We start from the raw sequence: 9,926 nt of genomic DNA, 5'->3' as shown, positions 1-9,926 counted from the left end.
AAATGTTCTAATGTTTTGTTAATATCCCCATTAATGAAAACATGATGTCTGAATGTTCAAAATGTCCAGTTTTTTTAAACTTTAAAAGACATTTTATTTGAACTATGCTAGAGACAACATAATTGCATACTTTGGAATGTCATCTGAACCACTGTTAGATTAATATCCAACTATAATGTTTCAGAGAAACCTTCCATGAATGATATATAAATAATGTTGTTGAAATTTTGTTTATAATACTGTATATTACTAAATACTAGATAACTTTGAATGAGCATTCTGTGAATGTTAAAGAATGTTTAATGCATAACTTAATATAATTAATAATAAAAACCTTTCAATAATGTTCTAGAATGTTCCCTGTTAGCTGAGAAAGAATCCCGAAACAAAAAGTCAGTTTCCACTAAATAGTTAAGCAGCGAAACTGTTTTGAACAATAACAACAACAGCAATAAGAAGAAGACTATACATTATTATAAAATTAGTTTGAAAATGCCAGTCATTGCCAGTCAAGTTGCTGCAGGGTTTGTATTTCTCTCAATCCCACATACCAAGGCTGTTAAATTACCTCAGACATGTTGGAGACAAATCAGTGCCTGCAGGGGGGACGCTCACCTGTCTGTCCACTGGAACATATGACTTTCACCAACAATAGCTACAGTGAAAATTTCTGGGCGGCCTTTCAAGGAGCTGGGTATTTAAAGAACAAAGTGTGATCGAGCCATCCTGACTGAGCACCAGGACTCCTCGGCAAAGACCTGGACCCCAGCTCTGAGTGCAGATATGACAGAGTCAAGCTTGCGTGTCAGTGGGGGAGCCGTCAGATTTGGAGCCACCTATGGAGGCAACCGTCTGTTCTCCGGAGCCAGGGGAGGTGGAGGCGTTAGCACCACTCTGTCCCGTTCACTCGGATTGGCGAGAGGGGGTGGAGCAGGAGCTGGTCTCACGCTGGGAGGAAGTTTGGGTGTAGGGTTTGGGGCTGGTGCAGGATCAGGACTGGGCTTCGGCGGTGGTGCTCTCGCTCTCGGTGGAGGCCTCGGCCTGGGAGCCGGTGGTGCCAGAGCAGCGGGGATCAGGGCTGGTGTGGCTCCGCTGAGAGCCCGTCTTGGGGGGCGAGTATTTAAAATCGGAGGCTATGGTTTTAACCCATCCTTCATCAGTTCTACCACTACAGTGGATGCAGGTACTTGCTCCAATGCCCAGAATCGACCCAACACTCCCATCACTGGACACAGTGCAGGACACACGGATGAAAGAGAAGGAGGAGCTGCAGGCCCTTAATGATAAATTTGCATCTTTTATTGATAAGGTGGGTTTTACAAATATCATACTATATATCATATTAACGTATAATCAGTAAATAGAAAATACTTTATTGAATGCTTTTACAAATAAGGTTCTAATGACTATAACATTGTTGTTTCACAGGCAAGGTCACTGGAGCAGCACAATGCAGTACTAAAAGCCAAAATTTCCATGTTTACTAACCCAGAGCAGGGTGGACCTGCCAGCACTTCCATCCTTCTGACCTCTGCCATCGGAACGTACAAATCCCAGATCGACAGCCTCACTGCTACTAAAGAGGCCATCATCGCGGAGATTGAGCACTATAAAGGCATTATTGAGGATGTTCAGGCCAGGTGAGTTCACAGAACATCTGAAGAAACATAATAAGAAGAAAAAAAACAGTTTCCACAAAAATATTAAGCAGCACAACTGTTTTCAACAAGTAAGCATACCATCCCCAAACTTTTAAAAAGCTAGTTTCAAATATTGCATTAAAGAAACCTCATTTCTAGAAGCCTCTTTATCTTTCAATAACATTTTTCATTACATTTGAGTACACATTTGTAATTATATTCCACTTAACTGCTGCTCAACAATATTAGTTCTGTCTTATTATTGGCACTTTGTGGTATGATTTTAATACTCTACATGAATCTAGTTCTCATCTGTATTGCCAAAGTAATTGTGCTATAATATCATTTAAAGTTTCTCATATTAATTTTTATATCTCTAACTACCTGCTTAGGTGATTGTCACAGGTAAAATATGCCCTTTGGGTAAGAATGTACCAGACAAGAGGACAATTACTGATGTATCTGCACATTCTCTCCTTCTGTATTGTCTCAGGTATGATGAGGAAACAGCTCAAACCAAAACTCTGGAGTTTGACTGGACTGCATTGAAAGAGGTATGAAACACACATCATCAGTATTCCATTCAATTCAATTCAATTCAAGTTTATTTGTATAGCGCTTTTTACAAAATAAATCGTTACAAAGCAACTTTACAGAAAATTATGTTTCTACAATATTTAGTAGTAGCTAGTAGTTTGTGCACATTTGACAGGATTTTAGAAAAAATAAAAATAAGTTATTATATGATTCAGTCACACATTTAGCAATAATTGTTAGTTCTGTTTGTTGATTCAAGGTAGCATCATCTGGGGTCCTCTGAGGGTCAGCATCATCTCTTCTCAGGTGTTCTGGATCCAGACTGGAGCTTGTGTAAATCCTAGTTACCGTGGCGAAACATAGAAACAAAATACAGACATCATTAGCATAGCTGCTGATCCAACAAAGTAAAATTAGTTTAACCCAAGTTAATGAATAAAAATGCACCTTTGAACAGATGCAACTACACTCACAATTAAAAAGATACATTATTCGAATGCTTGGCGAAAGAGATGTGTTTTTAATCTAGATTTAAACAGAGAGAGTGTGTCTGAACCCCGAACATTATCAGGAAGGCTATTCCAGAGTTTGGGAGCCAAATGTGAGAAAGCTCTACCTCCTTTAGTGGACTTTGCTATCCTAGGAACGACCAAAAGTCCAGCGTTTTGTGACCTTAGGGTGCGTGATGGGTTGTAACGTGGTAGAAGGCTAGTTAGGTACGCTGGAGCTAAACCATTTAGGGCCTTATAGGTAAGTAATGATAATTTGTAACTGATACGGAACTTAATAGGTAGCCAGTGCAGAGACTGTAAAATTGGGGTAATATGATCATATTTTCTTGACCTGGTAAGGACTCTAGCTGCTGCATTTTGGACTACCTGTAGCTTGTTTATTGAAGAAGCAGGACAACCACCTAGAAGTGCATTACAATAGTCCAGTCTAGAGGTCATGAATGCATGAACTAGCTTTTCTGCATCAGAAACAGATAACATGTTTCGTAGCTTGGCAATGTTTCTAAGATGGAAGAATGCAGTTTTTGTAACATTGGAAATATGATTTTCAAAAGACAAATTGCTGTCTAATATAACACCCAGATTTCTGACTGTAGAGGAAGTAACAGTACATCCGTCTAGTTGCAGATTGTAATCTACAAGATTCAGTGTAGTGTTTTTTGGTCCAATAATTAGTATCTCTGTCTTATCCGAATTTAATTGGAGAAAATTGTGTGTCATCCAATCTTTTACATTTTTAACACACTCTGTTAGCTTAGATAATTGGGAAGTTTCATCTGGTCTCGTTGAGATATATAGCTGAGTATCATCAGCATAACAGTGGAAGCTAATTCCGTATTTTCTAATAATATTACCAAGGGACAACATATATATTGAAAATAGAAGGGGACCTAGGACGGATCCTTGTGGCACTCCATATTTTACTGATGATAAATGAGATGACTCCCCATTTAAGTAAACAAAATGGTAGCGATCGGACAGGTAGGATCTAAACAATCTTAGAGCCTGCCCTTGATGTGGTTTTTACAGGCGTACAGATGACTGACCTACACAAATTCTCCTCCATTAGGAAGTGGATAATCTCTACCTTACCATCTTTGAGTTGCAAACCAGCATTGGTGGTTTGGAGGATCAGATTGCTCTCTCCAAGCAGGTGTATGACGCTGTGAGTCTGCAGGATACCTCTATTTCTTCATTTACTTCGACATGCCTTTGTTTATTTCAGTAGTGTCAAATTAGATCATTCATTTCCCATTGACCTTAGCTTGTTTATCTGCATGTGTGTTAGAAAGTGAAAGAGGTGAGAAACATTGTGACTGGTGGTGTGAAGTCGGCAGTGTCCATCTCAGTGGATAACGCAGCCCAGGCACAGGATCTGACCTCAGCGCTGACTGAAGTCAAAGCTCACTATGAAGCCCTGGCTCAACGCAGCAAGCAGGATGCCCTCCTCTCAGTGCAGGACAGTGTATGAAACCTTTGCCCTTTAACATTCAAGCTTTAGAATATTCACTACTGTGCAGCAGTAGTACAACAAGGTTGCATAAAACATTAGTTAATAATTAACCATATTTAATGATAAGATTTATTAATATTTAAATAGATTTATAATGATACATTATATAAAGTATTTAAATGATATAATTGAAATTATATATATATATATATATATATATATATATATATATATATATATATATATATATATATATATATATATATATATATATATATACATAATTTCAATTATATCATATATATACATATATATATATATATAGTATTTAAATAGATTTACAATGTTGTTCTAATTAAATCATTAACATATAAAAATTCAATTATATTATAATGTAATAGATATAATATAAAATAAAATAAACCAAGATTAATTAATACAGAGAATGCTTACTCATTCTTGATTTATCGAAAGCATTATAAACATAAATAACCTTGTTGTAATGTGATGCTTAATATTATTTTTTTAATTTTTCTGATGATAATGCATGAGTTTCAATTAATCTTTTATAAAATGCTTCCCTCAAGTGGCAAGTCCTTGTATTGCAGATCTTGTAGCCTTACCACATGCCTTGGGCAAGGCTAAAGGTAATTTCTCTTTTTTGGCTCTATAGCTCTCCATGATGTCTGTATCCTCTCACCCCACTTCTCAAACACTCACCTCAGCCAAGGAAGAGCTCAGAGTTTACAAACTACAGATTGACTCTGTGCAGAGGGAGATCGAGAGGCTCAAATCTCTGGTAATTACTTACTGTGCTGTGTCACAAAGGGTTAAAACCCCTTTTTCTTGGCATTCTTGTGAATAACTGATGTCCTCTCCGTTGACAGAACTTGCAGATGGAGTCTCAGGTGGAGGAGGCAGAGTGTCACTCCAGCTCCCACACGGAGACGTACCAGGATCAGGTTCTTATTCTTAAGTCCCAGCTTGATGATCTCAGAAAGGTAATATATCAATCAATTAAGACAAAATGATAAACACTGTTAATTATTAAAATGTCCCTTTTAATGAATAGAAAAGTGAAAAAACATAGGTTGTCACTCAGAATCTGAATGGGTTTTTTCCTTCAGCAAATTGCTCATTACGGGCAAGAATACCAGGAGCTTCTCGCCAGCAAGATGTCGCTGGATGTTGAAATCACAGCCTATAAGAAACTCCTGGACAGTGAAGAGAACAGGTGAGGAGGTTTAACATGAGTAGATTAGATTTTGTTCACTCAACAATCACGCTGTTTCTGTTTCGTGAACCAGGTTGAAATCTGGAGGTGGTGTCACCGTGCACATGTCTAAGACTGTAGTCGGAGGAGGAGCAGCGGCTGGAGGAGGAGGAGGAGGTCTAGGCCTTAGTGTAGGAGGTGCAAGCCTGGGAGGAGGTGCCGGTCTAGGTCTTGGAGGTGGATTTGGGCTGGGCGGAGGCCTAGGAGGTGGTCTTGGGGGTCTAGGACTGGGACTTGGTGGAGGACTGGGCTTTGGAGCAGGTGCAGGAAGTTCCTACAGCGCAGGGAGCAGTTACATGTCCTCCAGCCTGAGCAGCAGTGCCTGTAAGTATTCATAAGTGCTTTCATACACATACACATGCAGACTGTTCACTCCAAGTCTGACGCCAAAATGTATTTTTTAAATCTAATTGAAAGCTGAAAATGAAATTGAAGTTCCTGAACATTATGAATATTTTGGGAAAATGAGTTATATATTAATGATTCTGTTTTAGTGTTAGTCACTAATCAAATAAGAATATTAATAAGAGAGAAAGAAAGATATACGTGATCATAAAAAAAAACACATTTGTATTAACATTTCAGACTTTAGGAGTCCCACTTACTGTTCATCACTGAATCAGAGCTTAAATGGTAAAATGACGTTCGTGATGAAATGTCATGTTCGCTTGTAGTCACACTTTCCATTGTTTCCACTCAGTGTCATCCACTGTTTACTGAAGATTCACAACCTCCACTCTTCAAGCCGCAACAGAATGCTGAACTTTCACATTTGAGTCCGCGATGACGCTTCATGAAGATCACCTCCCATAAGTTCACACATTATGAGCGCACCATCATGTTCATTTAAATAAAATGATGCTCGATTCTGTACTAATTTGAATACCAGATCAAAATGTCTGTATTGTATTTCCATGCATCACTTCCTGCTACAAAAATAATAATAAAAGAAAATTCCATTTTGGTACTGGAGAAAAACACAGTGGTCTTCAATCTTTCCATGTAATAACGTCAATCACATCTCAGTTCTAAATAATGATAAATCCAATTGACATAATATAATAATAATAAAGTGTGTCTTTTAAAAATGTGATATATGCAAAAATATATAAAATTTCATCATGTAATATTCTTTTTTAAAAAGTTGGTAACATTTTGCAATAAAGTCCCATTAGTTAATGTTAATTAATGCATCAACTGACATAAAGTAACCATGAACAATACATTTGTTACAGTATTTCTTCATTTTTGTTTACATTAGTTAAAAATGTGACTGTTCATTGTTAGATCAGGTTAGCTCAGGCCCATTAAATAATATCATTTTGAAATAAACATTACTAAAGATTAATAAATGCTTTAGAAAACAATTAAGTGTCAGTTCGATGTTACCTAATGCAGTTAAATAATGTTAATTAATTGGAAATTTATTGTAAAATGTTACCAAAATATCTATAAGTATAAATAAATATAAATAATGTTTTCAACATATTGTGAAATAAATATACAAATATATCTCAATAGATTTATTTATAAAGCACAATTAAAAAAAACAGCAATAGTTGTCCAATGTGCTGTAATCTGAATAGATTATAAAAACAATAAAACCCAACATAAGACATAAAGGATGTAAAACAGGCCATAAAAAAAAGCAATAGAGGACATAACAGGAGAAAAGATACGTTCTGTTCCAAAGTTTAGGTGCGCATATTGTGAAAGCTTAAAAACCGATATACATAGAACACATGTAAGCTGTGAAAGAGTAAAGAGTATCTTACATGAGCACTATTTTATATTTAGTTGAAAAAAGTTCATATACTGTATACAATATTACATGGACTTTTAATTAATTGAATTACAACCTAACAATTCATTTTATAACACTCTTAACATAACATTATTAAGTATATCTCAAAATAAAGATCCTTGTCAACTCTTACCACCATTGTTCTAGTAAGAAAACAGTCTTGCAAGATGCTTAAAAAGCGGAAAAAAAACATAACCACACACCACCTACAGACTCAGATGCCAAATGTCATAACAACTCTTAACTAGCCTTCATTAGCTTCAATAAACCCTCCAACTTTTAAAATCTCTCTTAAAGTCTCTAAGAGTTCATGTCTGAAAGACTCTGCCTTTGATTTTCTCTTTGAAATCACATTCTGCTCTATTTGAAGAAACAACAACCAGGTTCTGCATGCTACTGATTGCAACCGTTTGTCACCTAATGCGTATGACGGGGCTGCATTTCAAAGGTTTGACATTTTGTGTGACAGTGAACACACATGTAGCGAGCAGCCTTCGAAGCAGAGTTTTCACCTCTCTGTGTCTTGTGTGTTGCTGTGGGTTTGTGGTGGTCTCTTCTTGGTGTCCGGCATGGTTCTGCACGGATGTGGTTAGATTCAGTTTGAAACAGGAAACACAGGTTCATTCTGCTCTCATTAGTCCTTCATCTGACTTCAAACAATATCCATCAGAATGGAGATGGACTGAGAGGCCTCGCTAAAGGTAACGCTCACTTACTAATACTCTTCATAATTCAACACTACGACTGATCGAAAACTGTGAAACCTGTATGAGCTGCTTAGTAGCAGAAAATGGCTTTTTAATATGTAATATGGGGGAAGATTTTTTTCTCTCGATGTTATCAGATACTTTTACCACTTCTTCACATTAAATGAGCTGATATGAATTAAAAAGGAAGAAATAATAAAACAAAATAATAATGGTCCGTCAGTTAATGTTAGTTAATTAATTAATTAATAATAATAATTTATTGTTTTTAATAATTTATTCACCTTTGTTAATGTTCGTTAATGAAAATACAGTTATTCATGCTAATTCACAGTGCTTTAACTAATGTTAACAAGCACAACTTTTGATTTGAATAATGCATTAGTAAATGTTGAAATTAAAATCAACTAAGATTAATAAATGCTGTAGAAGGATTGGTCTTGGTTAGATCATGTTAACTAAAGTAGTCAACTTACATTAACCAATGGACCATTATTCTAAAATGTTACCAAAAATGTACAAAATAATAATAATAATTATCTTAACATATCTTGCATCCAAGTTCGCTGAGGATGAAAAAATGAAGGCTTTTCTGACCCTGAGATGGTGATTCATTGAACTCACTATCACGTTGAATCATCTTGCGTATTAATAATTCTCTTATCTCTTGCACAAATACTTTGTGCCTTTTTATCAGAGCAGTGAGATACATTCTTGTGGAGGTAAATAGATAACATTCTGCAATTTGTTCTCATATGAGTATATATATATATATATATATATATATATATATATATATATATATATTATATATATATATATATATATATATATATATATATACTCTAAACTAATATTATCTAAACTGTAAACCTCAAGTGTCAAATAAGATAAAAGAGAATTTATTTATATCTTTTTTAAACTTATTGTTCAAGGTATGATTGATGTCCAGAGCCAACAAGGAGTTCTCCTTGCCATCATTTCTTTGGCCTGCCTTGGTTGTATTTATGCTCTCTGTCTGTGCTGCAGAAAGAAATCTTGTAAGTGGTCTGACATCACAACACTTTCACACAAAGAGTATCTTCCTTGTGCACTATACATATATATAGTTCTTTTTATCATCTAATGTTGCTGTAATGTTTTTATTTTTATTTTGAGCTATGCAACAAGAGGACAATGACCTGTATGAACAAGATGATTTGTAAGAAAAAAATGTTTTATATACGAATACATTTTAATTTATAATTAATTAATCAATTACTTATATAGACCGATAGATAATAAATTGTTATTATTTTTTTGTTTTCAGCAATGAGGACAGTAAATATGGTGAATGCAGAAAACCTACAAGCAGGTAAACTATTTAACACATTCTGAAGGGGAAAACACATCTAATTATAGACTTATATTTACTGTCAGTGTTTTACTTTCAGAATACCAAAACACTAACTTTCACACAACATTTTCTGTCAGAGGAAAGCTGAAATCTCTAAATGTAATCACCCATTAGCCAAAATAAAATATTTATTCATATCATGTTATTTTTTTTTTTAGTGCAAAGGCCAAACCAAAGAGTGATGCCTTCAGCCTCAAGGTGAGATCTTTTTAGCTGTAGTTAGTGTAAACAGCTACTCACTGTTTATTTAGTGTTATAAATGTCATAGTAATGTCCACTTTATCTAATATATCTTATTATTTTGGGTTGGGGAAAATGTTTTTTACATAACTGAAAGCATTCCGAGGCTGTAACGATTAACTGAACAAAATCATTGCAGTCATTGCCGAATAATCATGATTGAAAGAGCAAAATGAAGGCAAAGTTTCAGGCGTTGATCAATTTTATTTTTCACAGGCTTTCACCGATGAACAGGCCTTTCAATAGTAAGAATTTCGATGTTTAAACTCTTAAAAAAAAGATTTATTTTTCTAAGATGCATTCAATATTTTGAATGATTTTCTTTCTTCTTTTTTTTTCTCGACTGTTTCCAAGCAGGTGAAAT

At 35.3% G+C, this 9,926-nt stretch overlaps 1 long non-coding RNA gene and 1 pseudogene across 1 annotated transcript; both read left to right on the top strand.

Moving 5' to 3' along the window:
* Positions 1-575: 575 nt before the first annotated feature.
* LOC113077158 (thread biopolymer filament subunit alpha-like) lies at positions 576-6,363 on the top strand (annotated as a pseudogene).
* Positions 6,364-7,743: 1,380 nt separating this feature from the next.
* On the top strand, positions 7,744-9,275 carry LOC113077161 (uncharacterized). Its single transcript, XR_003281261.1, has 4 exons — positions 7,744-7,920; positions 8,862-8,966; positions 9,085-9,127; positions 9,236-9,275. It is a non-coding gene; the product is annotated as an uncharacterized LOC113077161 (long non-coding RNA).
* Positions 9,276-9,926: the final 651 nt, after the last annotated feature.

This window comes from Carassius auratus, unplaced genomic scaffold, assembly GCF_003368295.1.
Source record: "Carassius auratus strain Wakin unplaced genomic scaffold, ASM336829v1 scaf_tig00021828, whole genome shotgun sequence".
NCBI lineage: Eukaryota > Metazoa > Chordata > Actinopteri > Cypriniformes > Cyprinidae > Carassius > Carassius auratus.
This window is presented reverse-complemented; position numbering and strand designations above follow the sequence as displayed.